Source organism: Pelophylax lessonae, assembly GCF_965119305.1.
Source record: "Pelophylax lessonae genome assembly, chromosome: 1".
Taxonomy (NCBI): Eukaryota; Metazoa; Chordata; class Amphibia; order Anura; family Ranidae; genus Pelophylax; species Pelophylax lessonae.
In genome coordinates this window covers 66,181,505-66,197,161 of record NC_138768.1, presented here as the reverse complement: position 1 = coordinate 66,197,161, position 15,657 = coordinate 66,181,505, and positions in this window count along the sequence as shown.

Here is a 15,657-nt window from a genome sequence, read left to right as displayed (position 1 = left end):
TCAGTGCCCATCAGTGCTGCATATCAGTGCTACCTATCAGTGCCCATCAGTGCTGCATATCAGTGCCACCCCATCAGTGTCTCCTCATCAGTGCCTGTCAGTGCAGCATCATCAGTGCTCATCAGTGCAGGAAAAAACATATCTATTTACAAAATTTTATAACCTAAACAAGAAACTTTTTTTTTTTTTTTCAAATTTTTCAGTCTTTTTTTATTTGTGCACCAAAAAAGAAAAAACCTGACGGTGATCAAATACCACCAAAAGAAAGCTCTATTTGTGGGGAAAAAATGACACAAATTTGGTTTAAGTACAGTGTTGCATGACCGCGCAATTGTCATTCAAATTGCAACAGCGCTAAAAGCTGAAAATTGGTCTGGGAAGGAAGGGGGTTTAAGTGCCCTGTATTGAGGTGGTTAAAGCAGCTTTACATTCTGTGGTAACTATAGAAAGTAACAATGACTTCATCCCCTGACATTCATATACGTAGAGACAATCTGACCCCAAACCTTTATTTAGAAATAGATTATAAAGCAACTGCCAAACATTTCACAAGACATAACAATCTCCATATAGAAGGTGAGAAAAGGCAACATTTTGTATGATTTATGGACTAGGCTTAATTCCTAAAGCGACATACAGATGCAGAACAGTTTGGAAAGGGACAGAAACACAACATGAATGGGGATTGGAGAGATCACAAGATTCATTTAGTAAAGCTCAAGATTACCATTTAACTTTAAAGGGTAATTCCACTTTCGTGGAGAAAAAAAATCAGCAAATAAAGAAAAAACAATATAGCTTATACAATTGCGACACAAATCATATTGTAATTGAATGTTATTAACCACTTTACCACCGGAGGATTTTGCTGTCTTACGTCCAGGCCACTTTTTGCGATTCGGCACTGTGCGACTTTAACTGACAATTGCGCGGTCATGCAACACCGTACCCAAACAAAATTTACGTCCTTTTTTTCCCACAAATAGAGCTTTCTTTTGGTGGTATTTGATCACCTGTGCGATTTTCTTTTTTTGCGATATTAATAAAAAATGCGACAATTTTGAAAAAATAACAATATTTTTCTACTTTGACAGTTAAAAAATATCCAATATGTTCAATTTTTGTCATATATTTAGGCCAAAATGTATTTAGCTACATGTCTTTGACAAAAAAATTCTCAATGAGCGTATTTTTAACCGCTTTAAGACCAGAAGATTTAACCCCATTCCTGACCAGGCCATATTTTGCGATTCGGCACTACGTTACTTTAATGGACAATTGCGTGGTCATGCAACGCTGTACCAAAATTAAATGTATGTCCTTTTATCCCCACAAACAGAGCTTTCTTTTGGTGGTATTTGATCACCTGTGCGATTTTTACTTTTTGAGCTATAAACAAAAAAAGAGCAACAAATTTGAAAAAATAGCAATATTTTTCACATTTGTTTTATATGAAATTCCCCCCCCAAAAAAATGTAAAAATCAACATTTTTTAACATTTTAGGCCAATTTGTTTTCTGCTACATATTTTTGGTAAAAAAAAAATCGCAATAAGCGTATTTTGATTGGTTTGCGCAAAAGCTATCGCAGCTACTAACTACGGGAAATTTATGTCATTTTTATTTTTTATTTTTTAACTAGTAATGGCGGTGATCTGCGATTTTTTTTTGCGGGACTGCGACATTGCGGCGGACAAATCAGACCCTTGACTGACATTTTTGACACTTTTGGGGGTACCAGTGACATTTCTATAGTAATCAGTGCTATAAATATGCACTGTTACTGTAAAAATGACACTGGCAGGGAAGGGGTTAACTTTTATTGGTGATCAAGGGGTTAATGTATGCTTGGTGCTTACTAACGTTTGTGGGGGGAGGGGACTATGTGACACAGGCACAGATCGCAGGTTCAGCTATGCTGAATCCTGCAATCTGACCCTGCCTTTCACTTAGGAGATCCGCCCGCTTTGTTTACACAAGCGGGCGGATCTCCACACTCGACCCCCGATGATCGGGGAAGAGCAGCGGTGATCACCGCCGCTCCTCCCCTGGCCCGACTCCCGCTGTGACTGAATACAGCGGGAGCGAGCCTCCGGCGGCACGCGCGCGCCGCCCACAAGGGGATGAGTCCAGCGACGTAGGTCTACTCTGGACGATAACGAGCCACTTTGCCGCAGTACGGTCAACGTGACCGATCGGCAAGTGGTTAAAAATGACCTTTCCTTTTCTATCTGCAGCTGTTGTAATTTTCGAAATTGCAATGCAATATGGCCACCTGGAGGTGTTCTGTACACAGAATGTATACTGACCACACCCCAGAAACATAATTTCCTGCTTGTGTGATTGGCTCACCAATTTTCCCAGAAGTCTGCACTAAGATACAAGTCAGATTTCAGGCATCCCCTGCAACAAAAATGTCATTTTTGGTGAGATACTCCCAATAGGGACACGTCTAAAGGGTTGCAGGCCCAGCAGATTTCCTCATTAGAGCCCTGCAGCTGCACAGCTGATAGATACTTATGAAACCACTCCCATTAGACCCACTCAGAACAGAGGCACAAACAATGATTTCTTCAGAATAACAAAAGGTAGGAATCCGCAACAAAGGTTGTTAAAATCCTTGCAATGTACAGAGATCACCCAGAGGGGAATATTTTTTTCTCAACAAAAGTGGAGTTACGCTTTAACTTGTCTGGTGTGCTTTCTTCACTTTATCATGTACACTCACTGGCCACTTTATTAAGTACACCTTGTTAGTACTGGGTTGGACCCACTATTGCCTTCAGAACTGCCTTAAAAGATTTGTAAAGGCAGAAGGTTTTTTATCTTAACCACTTTACCACTAGAGGATTTTGCTGTCTTACGTCTGGGCCACTTTTTGCGATTCGGCGCTATGCAACTTTAACTGACAATTGCGCGGTCGTGCGATGCCATACCCAAACGAAATTTACGTCCTTTTTTTCCCACAAACAGAGCTTTCTTTTGGTGGTATTTGATCACCTGTGCGATTTTTTACTTTTTGCGCTATAAACAAAAAAAGAGCGTAAATTTTGAAAAAACAACAATATTTTTCAAATTTTTTTTATATGAAATTCCCCCCCAAAAAATGTAAAAATCAAAAATTTTTTAAATTTTTGGCCAATTTGTTTTCTGCTACCTATGTTTGGTAAAAAAATTCACAATAAGCGTATTTTGATTGGTTTGCGCAAAAGTTATTGCGTTTACTAACAAAGGCAAAGATTTCTGTAATTTTTGGTGTTTTTTTTTTAACGCGTAATGGCGGTGATCTGCGATTTCTTTTGCGGGACTGCGACATTGCGGCGGACAGATCGGACCCTTGACTGACATTTTTGACACTTTTGGGGGTACCAGTGACTTTACTGCAGTAATCAGTGCTATATATATGCACTGTTACTGTAAAAATTACACTGGCAGGGAAGGGGTTAATTTTATTGGAGAGGGAGGGGTTAATGTATGCCTGGTGCTTACTGACGTGTGTGGGGGGAGATGACTGAGTGACACAGGGACAGATCCAGGGTTCAGCTATGCTGAACCCTGCAATCTGACCCTGCCTGTCACTTGGGAGATCCGCCCGCTTGTGTTTACACAAGAAGGCGGATCTCCACACTAGATCCCCGACGATCGGGGAAGAGCAGCAGCGATCGCCGCTGCTCCTCCCCTGGCCCGACTCCCGCTGTGACTGAATACAGCGGGAGCGAGCCTCCGGCGGCGCGCGCGCGCCGCCAAGAGAGGGGAGTGTCTGACGACGTAGTACTACGTCGTCAGACGATAACGAGCCACTTTGCCGCAGTAGTACTACGATACTCAGACGGCAAGTGGTTAATGCATTCTATGCATTAAGATAAAAAGCCTTCTGGGTGCAGCAGCTGCCCCAGCACCCCATAATACTTACCTGAGCCCCATCTCTGTCCGGCGATGTCCATGAGTCACTCGGCTGTCTAGGACCTCCTGATTGGCTGAGACACAGCAGCGGCGCCATTGGCTCCTGCTGCTGTCAATTAAAGTCAGTAGCCGATTGGGAAAGAGAGGGGCGGAGCTAACAGCAGCTTCATATCTAAATGGACACACAGAACTGCACCTTGGCTCGGGTGCCCCCATAGCAAGCTGTATGCTGCGGGGGCACTTGAAAGGAGGGAGGGGCCAGGAGTAGCAACAAGGGACCCGAGAAGAGGAGGATCTGGGTTTCCCTGTGCAAAACCAACTGCACAGAGGAGGTAAGTATAACATGTTTGTTATTTAAAAAAAAAAAAACAAAAAAACACAAGACTTTACAATCACTTTAACTCTTCATGGCATAGATTCAACAAGGTATTGAAAACATTCCTCAGAGATTTTGGTCCATAGTGACATGATAGCATCATGCAGTTGCTGAAGATTTGTTGGCTGCACATTCATGATGGGAATCCCCCGTTCCACCAAATCCCAAAGGTTCTCTACTGGCTTAAGATCTGGTGAGTGTGGAGGCCATTGAAGTACAGTGACCTCATTGTCATGTTCAAGAAACCAGTGGTGAGATGATCTGAGCTTTGTGACATGGCGCATTATCCTGCTGGAAGGAGCCATCAGAAGATGGGTACACTGTAGTCATAAAGGGATGGACATGGTCAGCAACAATACTCAGGTAGGCAGTGGAGTTTAAACAATGCTCAATTGGTACTAAAGGGCCCAAAGTGTGCCAAGAAAATATCCTCCACACCATTACACCACCACCACCACCAGCTTGAACCGTTGATACAAGGCAGGATGGATCCATGCTTTCATGTTTTTTACACCAATTTCTGACCCTACCATCTGAATGTCGCAGCTGAAATCAAGACTCATCAGAGCAGGCAACATTTTTCCAATCTTCTATCGTCCAATTTTAAAGAGCCTGTGTGAATTGTAGCCTCAGTCTCCTGTTCTTAGCTGACAGGAGAGGCATCCAGTGTGGTCTTCTGCTACTGTAGCCCATCTGCATCAAAAAAATTCCTACAGATTAAATCAACACCCAAAAAGCTAGGCAGGATAGAAGTCTTGCAGAGATTCCACATCCCAAAAACACTTAATCAGTGACATCAGCATCAGGGGCTTCATAGCTGCTGCTAATCCAGGACTGATTCATTTTGATAAATGTAAGCCGGTCCACAGAGTCTGTGGACTGACGCGCTCTATTATCAGGAACAAAACCTCTGGTAGCACCGAATGCCTGTTCAGAAAGCACACTGGAAGCAGGGCAGACCAGCAGCTCAATTGGGCAAGTTCTGGCATGTGGTCTATTCTAATGACCCAGTAACCCAATGGATCAGTCAACTGGAAAGCTCTCCATCTCTGTTTTCGCCCCTAGATAAATGGTCCACCATATGCTGCAGACGCTGCCAGTCCAGAACCTACCAGAGTCGGGAAAGGCGTTAGATAAACTCCTATTAAAGGTATCATCAAGAGATTTCATCTTCTGTTCCCTCTGTGGGGATGGGATGAGTTCTGAGACTTTCTTCTTGTAATGGTGGTCAAGGAGGGTTGCCAACCAATAGTGATCCTTCTTCTTGATGCCACATATTCTCGGGTCCTTTCGCAGGCTTTGAAGCATGAGGGAGCCCATGCACCGCAAGTTTGTGGAGGCAAGAGAAGCAGACTCCTCTGGGTCACTGAGGATTACAGTATCTGGAACTGCCCCCTCCCAGCCACATACTACTCCCAAGGGTTCCGGGGATGGAAAACCATTTGTTAAGGGTTGATGGATGTCTTGCTCTGCTTCAATGCCTCCAAAAGTGCCAGAATCCTCCTCCTCCTTCTCCTCCTGTGTGGCAAAAATGGTGTCTGCATAAAGCGGACCTTGAGAGGAAAGGAAGTCCTCCTCTTCCAGCCGCTACTGTACCTCAAGTGCCCTGTCCATAATGCTACACAGAGTCTCCTCCAGCAGGAACACAACAGAGATTGTGTCACTGATGCATGCATTGTCATCGCTCACCATTCCTTTGAACGTACTCATTGACGGCTCTTTGCTGTATGTGCAGCTGCTGCAGCATTGCCAAAGTTGAGTTCCACCTGGTGGGCATGTCACAAATCAGGCAGTTTATGGGCAGGTGGAATTCACACTGAATTTCAGCCAACCGAGCACTGACAGTGTATGACCTCCTGAAATGGGTACAGACTCTTCTAGCCTGCTTTAGCAGGTCTTCCAACCTTGGGTACCTATTTAAGAAATGCTGCACCACCAAATTGAGGACATATGCCAGGCATGGCACATGTGTCAACTTTCCCTGTCTAAGGGCTGACAAGAGGTTTGTGCCATTATCGCACACCACCATTCCTGGCTCCAGCTGGCATGGTGTGAACCACCTCTGGGCCTGCCCCTACAGAGCTGCAAGTATCTCTGCTCTGGTGTGTCCCCTAGACACACCAACTGAACCACTGCATGACACCTTTTAGCCTGAATAGCCCCTTAAACACTTTTGGGTTTATAGGACAATTCAGCAGAGGAGGGCATGGAAGAGAAGGAGGAAGAGGAGCGGAGCTGACAAATCTCGCATTATCACCACTAGCTGTATGGAGACATGGCCGCACAACAAGCTGCAGCACTGAGCCCTGTCCTGCATCTTTCCAACTTGCAAGCAGAGTTAATCAATGTGCTGTGAACTAAATATATTGTCCCTGACCATGCTTGCTGGACCACGTGTCAGCAATAACGTGGACCTTGCAGCTGAATGCCTTGCCCAATGATGCCACAACAATGCCTTCCACATGATGTACGGAGCTGGAATAGCCTTAAGTGAAAAGAAATAGCAACCGGGAACCTGCCATTGTGGTACAGCACATTCTGAAAATTCATGAAAGAGGACAGAATCCACCAGACGAAAAGGCAGGAGTTGTAAAGCCAGCAGCTTTGACAAGCTTGCATTTAGATGCTGGGCATGTGGGTGGCAGTGACTGTAGGGGGCTGCTGAGAGGTCATGAGGTATAGTGGGGGTAGTAAGGAGGAAGAGCAGAATTGCATCCCTTTTGTGTGGCTTTCAGGTGCACTTGCCAACGGGTGGTGGGAGGCTGAATGCCTTGTCAAGCATGTGGTACCCAAATGGCTGGTGTTTTTGTCATGCTTGATGTGCTTGAGTCAAAGTTTCAAATTGCAACAGTGCGATCAGCTGCACATGTGCTAAAAAAGGCCTAAACAGCTGAGCTGTGGGAAGTGGAACGGGAGAAAACAGCTCCACAATCTAGTGGATTAAGGTGGCTGCTCTCTACTCCTCCATGATGGCTGCCTCATTGGAGTTGTGCCTCACCCTCACTTTCCTCCTCTGCTCTATCTGGCACCAAAGTCACGTTAGTGACATTATCATCATCATCCCCTCCCCCCTCATCACTGGAGACAACTTGGCAAAACGCTGCAGCTGGGGGAACATGACTGCTAATTTGTGTACCAGCGTTCTCCTCTCTCTGTAGGTTCATGTTCCTACCTTCCTCAACCTCAGAACCAAGATGTGACTCAAGTATTGGCTATGCATCATCAAGGGGCAAGTAGCTGACGCTGTGTTCAAATAATTTAGCTGACTCCTCCGAGCCTGAAGCAGAGGGTATGGCAGGAATAGCTGTGGACAAGGAGACAGGATAAGCCCCTCTGGTAGCTGCAGTGGACTGCACACTAGTCTCTGCTTGGGTGACGGAGGATGAGGGTGGTTTAGTAATCCAGTCCACCACCTCTGCATGCTGTGGCTGGATAGCATGGGCAACATCACTAAGCAGAGATGCTCTGCCGGAGAACTGACCACGTTCACCTTTGCCTGTGGACACATGTGCTGCTGGCCCCCTCACAGTGCTATGGGAATGTCTACCTCCCAGACTTGATGGAGGAGGGGCTTATTAACAAAATGTAATAAAGGTGTGAAAATGTGTACGTAGATGCACTTTAATCAATGGAAAGGGGTTTTTGATGCACTTTAACATAAGTGCTCCCTATACAGACACACTCCACTAACACACTACAATATACTGCAGTATAACTGCACTGACGCACTGCAATATACTGCGTTAAACGTGCAATAACACACTGAAATATACTGTGTTAAGCGTGCAGTACAGCACTGAAATAAACACACAGTAACATACTGAAATATGCTGTGTTAAACTGCACTAATGCCCTGAAATATATTGCGTTAAATGTGCAGTAATACATTGGGATATACTGCATTAAACGGCACTAACGCACTGAAATATTCTGCGTTAAATGTGCAGTATCGCACTGAAATATACTATGTTAAACGGCACTAACACACTGAAATATATTGCATTAAATGTGCAGTAAGATACTGAATTATACTACGTTAAACGTGCACCAGCGCACTGCAAAATACTGTGTTAAACGTGCAGTAACGCACTAAAATGTACTGCATTAAATGTGCAGTAACGCACTGAAAAGAGCAATGAGCCATGATTGGATCATAAAGTCATCATTACTTTCTCCAATCATGGCTCTAAAAAGTGCTTTGCGCCCTTATTGGGCAAAGCTTTCATTGCTTCAGCCAATCAGGGCTTCCAATGCACTGTGCGGTGCTGCAGTGCATTGTGGTCGTTCGTTGGCCAAGCAAACGATCAAACGCCCTGATAATTCAGTTGTTCGTCGAACAGCCGAACAGTCAATGTTTGCCCAACCCTAGTAGTAACATCACCAAATGTTACTCCAAACCCCGTGAGACCAGCAGTGACAGCAGTGTCTTAGATCTCAAACTAAAACATATACAGCTTAATAAGAATACAGAACAGAAGTGCCAAGTTGCAGGAAGGGCACTGATTTTTTATTAATTCTTTTAGGGTACTGCTTAGGCACAATTACCATTTCTGAGTGTTCCTTATAATCTTCACATTTTAAGTTCAGGTCCACTTTAAGATACCTACCAGCCCAACTAATACAGAGTGAGCTTTTGGTAAGTGTTAGTGGTAGCTCAGGAAGGAGGGCAAAAAAAAATAATTTCCCCAAAAAAAAAAGAAAAACATGCAGCAAATTTATACATTATGAATCAAAAACACATATCAAAACATGGACTATGCACAAAATAACATACATTTTTAGAAAGAAAAATCTGTATTGTACAATCTTTTATTCATTTACTTTAGACATACTCGTGAAAGGGATCAGCTTAAAAAGAAAAATTTTTATCAATGTGTTTTGATGTAGTTTATGTGGCAGCCTTTGATATACTTTGCTCAATACTGGTCAAAAACATCAGATTCTTTGCAGTAGTGATTAGTTGTCAAACCATGTGTAGCACTGCCCCCTTGAGGACCGCTGGATAATACACTCTCGGGTCCCCCTGGATTACCGTTAGCAACATTGGTATCCACAAATTAACACTTTACTTCTTTGGCTCAGTCAATGATTAGTCCAGGGGTATGCAGTTGTTTTTGGTGTTTTATTTTAAAAAGGGATGGGAAAAGGGAATAGTGGGATACTCCAAATTGAACTATTCACAATGGATGAGGACTCCTATCTGGAGATGCAGCAAGGCCACTAGATGAATTTAGGTCAAGTCTCTGTTCAGACAACTTAGTTGGATAGATTATCTTCAGGATACCTGCCTAGTATCCCCTTTCACACCACAGACTAACTAACACCCGTCCTCTGACTATCCTACACCAGGGTGGCCCCCCTCAGGTCAGGCCCCTATACACGATCCCCTGTACTCACGATACTGTTTTTCGAGGGTCTCCAGTGTCTCTACTCCTCCAGTCAGCTCTCCTGGACCTCTGGGTTTAGTTCCTTTCCTCTGGTCCCCAGGCTGACTGTCTGTGACCGCGTGCCACTGCTACAGAGGAGGAGGCAGCCGCCACCCTCCCTCTGGGATTCTTCTCACCAGCCAAAGACCCCGCAGCACATGTGCTCCTGGCTTTTTTACAGAATCCCAGAATGCATCGAGACAGCCAGTCTCAACCAATCACTGGGACATTATCAAGGCCTGTGTACTCATTGGTAAGGTTTCCTCCCACTGTCCAACATGCTTCCCAATTGGACCAGTGTGGAAACACTATCTAGACCCAATGAATCACACACTGAGCACACAGAGCAGACCTAACTCACAGATCCTGCTCTCTGGTAGGCAGAAAGTAATATTGATTTCCCTGCTGCTCCTCTGATAGGCAGACAAAGCCAAAAAACGATACTTTCTCACTAGTACCTACCTAGGAGGGTGCTACACATGTGATATGGGCTGCCTAGACAAGCTGCTGGAAAACAGCAGTTTGTTTGGTTATTGTAAGAAAGAGCTCATATTTTGCCTAAAATATGAACATTTGAAAAAAAAAATAAAAATACAAAATATTATATATACAATATCTAACAAAAGTGTGTACACCCCTCACATTTTTGTAAATATTTTATTATATCTTTTCATGTGACAACACTGAAGAAATGACACTTTGCTACAATGTAAAGTAGTGAGTGTACAGCTTGTATAACAGTGTAAATTTGCTGTCCCCTCAAAGTAACTCAACACACAGCCATTAATGTCTAAACCGCTGGCAACAAAAGTGAGTACACCCCTAAGTGAAAATGTCCAAATTGGGCCCAATCAGCCATTTTCCCTCCCCGGTGTCATGTGACTCGCTAGTGTTACAAGGTCTCAGGTGTGAATGGGGAGCAGGTGTGTTAAATTTGGGGTTATCGCTCTCACTCTCTCAGGGGTGTACTATCTTTTGTGAGATACTGTGTGTATGTATATATATATATATATATATATACATGCACTCACTGGCCACTTTATTGCTTTATTAGGTACACCTTGCTAGAACCGGGTTGGACCCTCTTTTGCCTTCAGAACTGCCCTAATTCTTTGAGGCATAGATTCAAAAAGGTGTTGTAAACATTCCTAAGAGGTCCATATTCACATGATGGAATCACGCAGTTGCTGCAGATTTCTCGGCTGCACATCCATTAATATGAATCTCCCGTTCCACCAAATCCCAGATGTGCTCTATTGGATTGAGATCTGGTGAGTGTGGAGGCCATTGGAGTACATTGACCTCATTGTCATGTTCAAGAAACCAGTTTAAGATATGAGCTTTATGACACTGTGCATTATCCTGCTGGAAGGAGCCATCAGAAGGGGTGGACAATGGTCAGCAACAATACTCAGGTAGGCCGCGGCATTTAAATGATTCTCAATTGGTACTAAGGGGCCCAAAGAGTGCCAAGAAAATATCCCCCCACCATTACACCACCACCAGCCTGAACCGTTGATACAAGGTAGGATGGATCCATGCTTTCATGTTGTTTAGGCCAAATTCTGACCCTACCATCTGAATGTCACAGCTGAAATCAAGACGCATCAGACCCAGCAATGTTTTTCCAGTCTTCTATTGTCCAATATCGGTGAGCCTGTGCGAATTGTAGCCTCAGTTTCCTGTTCTTAACTGAAAGGAGTGGCACCCGGTGTGGTCTTCTGCTGCTGTAACCCATCTGCTTAATGGTTCAATGTGCTGTGCATTTCGGCCAAGGTATTTAGCCTACCTTGGTTGTAACTAGGAATGGGCTTGGGCGTGTTCAGGATCCCACCTTCCCGATCCCACCAGGAAGCCAACACTGCACATGGCTAATCACAGGCAGTGAGAAATTTCCAGGTTCGCAGCTGCACAGATCGGGAAATGACTCAATGCCTGTGATTAGCGGTGTGCAGTGTCGGCTTCCTAGCAGGATTGGGCAGGTGGGATCCCGAAAACGCCCGAGCCCATCTCTAGTTGTTCTGAGTGGTTATTTGTGTTACTGTTGGCTTTCTATAATCTCGAACCAGTCCGCCCATTCTCCCCTGACTTCAGACATTAACAATGCATTTTCCTCCACACAACTGCCGCTCACTGGCCATTTTCCCTTTTTTGGGCAATTCTCTGTAATTCCGAGAGATGGTTGTGCGTGAAAATCCCAGTAGATCAGCAGTTTTTGTAATACTCAGACCAGCCCGTCTGGCACCAACAGCCGTGCCATGTTCAAAGTGACTTAAATCCTTTTTCTTCCCCGTTCTGATGCTCGGTTTGAACTTTAGCAAGTTGTCTTCACCACGTCTAGATGCCTAAATGCATTGAGTTGCTGCCATGTAATTGGCTGATTAGCAATTTGTGTTACCAAGCAATTGTACCTAATAAAGTGGCCAGTGCGTATCTATCTATATATATATATATATATATATTTATTTATTTATTTTATTTACTGTCTTTTTAAACTGTAAAATGGTGTTGCTTTTCTGTAAGAACGATAAAATTTCTTTGCAAAATTAAAAAAAATGTATCCTGTAGTGCTGTATTTTTGTAATAATGCCTCAATATTTTAAAATCTAAAAACGAAGCATTTGAATCGCAGACTCATTGCCCACTGCAGCATCAGCATGATCTTCATTGCATCAAAATGACTGCCCCAACAAATAGTCCTGCTGTCTTGATATGTTAAAAGAACTCTGCAGCCACCTGCTGGCCACAAAGGGCATGACAGCAGCTGACTCTCCACTCTTTTCCTTAAAGGTAACTCCATGTTGGTGGGAAAGAAAAATAGCAAAAAAAGACAAAAATAATATAGCACGTACAATTGCTACACAAGTCATATTGTAACTGAATGTTAATAAAAACTAGCTTTCCTTTTCAATCTGCAGCTCTTTAAGTTTACTGTGTAGCACCCTCCTATGTAGGTGCTAGTGAGAGCTTTGAGCTCTGTCTGCTTAAAAGAGGAGCTGCAGGTAAATCTATATTGTTCTCTGTCTACCAAGGAGCAGGATCTGTTTGTAAGGTTGGCTCATTGTGCCCAGAGTGCAACTCATTCTGTCTGGAGAGTGTTTCACGCTGGTCCAATAGGGAGGCATGTTGGACAGTGGGAGGAAACCTTACGAATGGGTGCATAGGCTTTTAATACAGTCCTGATGATTGGCAGAGGGCAGGTCACCTCTGTGCATGCTGGGATACTGTATAAAAGCCAGGAGCACATGTGCTCAGAGTCTTTTGTTGGAGAACAGGATCCCGGAGGGAGGGGGCGGCTGCCTCTTCCTCTGTAGAGGTGCCATGCGGATGCAGGAGGTCGTGCTGAGGGCCGGAGGAGCGGTTGAGAGGAGCTGAACCTAGAGGTCCAGGGAAGCTGACTGAGAGGGGAGACTCTGGAGACCCTGTTGCTGCAGTATCGTGAGTACAGGGACTCGTGTCATGGGGCCTGACCTGAGAGGGGCCACCCCTGCTCATAGGATAGCCAGTGGACGGGTGTCAGCACGAAGAGGATGCTAGGGAGAGTATCCTGAAGATAAGATAAGAGGTTGTCCACCAAGTCGTCTTGAAGGAAAACAAGAGACTTAATCCCTATTCATCTGAAGTGGCAGGATGAATGAAGAGCCTGGCTGTCCCATACCTATACGTGAAGTAAAGAAGATAGAAGTCCTCAAATACTGTGAATAGTTACATTGGAGTATCCCACTATTCCCTTCTCCTATCCCCATCACAAAATAAACAACAAAACAACCAAATACCCATGGACTGATTATTGAAGAGATGGAGCCAAGAGGAATGTAAGAAAATTGCATTGCTTATAGCTGTGTGCTGGTAACGCAGAGTGAAAATCCAGCAGTCCTTACGGGGCAGTGCTATAACTGTAAAAGTCAATGCAGACAACCTGGAGATGTTCTGTACAACATTGGTGAATGGAATATCCCCAAAAATGTCATTTCATGCTTCTGTGATTGGCCCGCTGATTTTCCCAGAAGATTCTAGTTAAGTATTAGGCATTCTCTGCAACACAAAGTTTGCTTTTGATGAGATACTCCCAAAGGGTTAATTGTGTCTAATGGGATACTGACCATGCAACTTTCCCGATTAGGACCCTGCAAGTGCAGCAACTGATTGATAATGGAAAAGTCTCTGCCATTCAGATTTACTCTGCACAGCTTTTTCTTCAGAACAGAAAAAGGCAGGAATCTGCTACAAAGTTTGTTAAAATCTTTGCAATGTACATAGATCACCCAGAGGGGAATGTTATTTTCTAAACAAAAATAGGGTTACTCTTTAGTCTCCGTTCACATTAGGTCGCTTCGACTTAGGGGGCGACCTGTGAAGTCGCGTGCAGCGCGACTTTGGCACGACTTGCACAGACTTCACATAATGGAAGTCAATGCAAGTCGCCTCCAGGTCGCCCCCAATTAGTAAGGACCCTTTTTATAAGTCGGAGCGACTTGTGTCGCTCCAATTAGAACGGCTCCTGTACTACACAGTGGGAGCGACGGTGCACGACTTGTCAGGCTGACCAAGTCGCCTGACAAGTCGTACCAGTGTGAATGGACTCTTAAAGTGACACTAAACAATGTCCTTATTTTTCAAAAATAATCCATACACGTCCTCTTGCTAATGGCCCTCTAACAAGGCCGGACTGACCATTGGGCACAGCGGGCATTGTCCCGGTGGGCCGCGGCGCCGCGAGTCATCCACGGTAAAAGTAAGTTCCCTCACTGCGGCCGCAAAATTACAAACACCGGCCGATGTACTTGGCAGTTTCCAGCTTACCGGCTCCGCGGCCAATCAGCCTTCTGCTCAGGGGAGGTGCGAGTCACACCCCCCTGAGCAGAAGGCTGATTGGCAGCGGAGACGGAAGTCAAGTAGTTCAGCGTGTGTTACTTTACTTCCCGCCGGCCGCCGGTGTCCTGCCCGGCGCAGCCAGCCCAGCCCTGCTACTGATCGGACGGCATCTCAAGCTGCTGCAGCCTGCAGATGGCAGCTCATTCAGTCCAACTCCGGGCTGCTCGCGGGGGGCTGCGGGGAGAGAAGAGCAGAGAAGGTAAGTGCCTGCCTGCAGACAGTGCTGTGCAGCCCCGGCCGTGTGTGACTGCTCAATAGGAGGGGGATGGATGGGGCGGCTGCAGCCTGCATATAGAGGATTTTTGATGTTTGCCTATTCTTCCCTGCTGCCGCTGGATGGATGCCTGATTCTCCTCTCTGCAGGCATTCTGCGGCTGCAGGAGAAATATGGAAATATAATCAATTTCTCTATATGCAGCTGTCCCATCCCCCTCCTATACAACTTCTTTTACTGCCCCCCACTCCCCCAGTGATCTTAGCGCCCCCCCCCCCCTGTGCTCTTCAAGTCCCCATAGTACTTTTCAATCCCCCCCTATGCACTCTGGCTCCCCCAGTGCTCTCCACCCCCTAAGTGATTTCCAGTCCCCCCAGTGCTCTCCAGTCCCCCCCCCATGCTCTCCATCCCCCTGGTTTTCCCTGCCTGCCCCCCCCCCAGTGCTATCCACGCCCTGCGCCTTCCAACCCCCCTGCAATGCTTTCCAACCCCCCCCTTAATTCTCTCCAGTCCCCCCCCCTTGCCCTTCAGCTCCTCCAGTGCTATCTGCTTTCCCTGTGCTCTCTGGCCCCCCTAGTGTTCTTCTATCTTCTATTATGTCTGCAGACTCTGAACATCTCCTGTACTATGTCTGCAGTCTCCGACTTTCTCCTGTACTATGTCTGCAGTCTCTGACCATCTCCTGTATCACGTCTGCAGTCTCTGACCATCTCTTGTATCACGTCCTCAGTCTCTGACCATCTCTTGTATCACGTCTGCAGTCTCTGACCATCTCCTGTATCACGTCCGCAGTCTCTGACCATCTCCTGTATCACGTCCGCAGTCTCTGACCATCTGTATCACGTCCGCAGTCTCTGACCATCT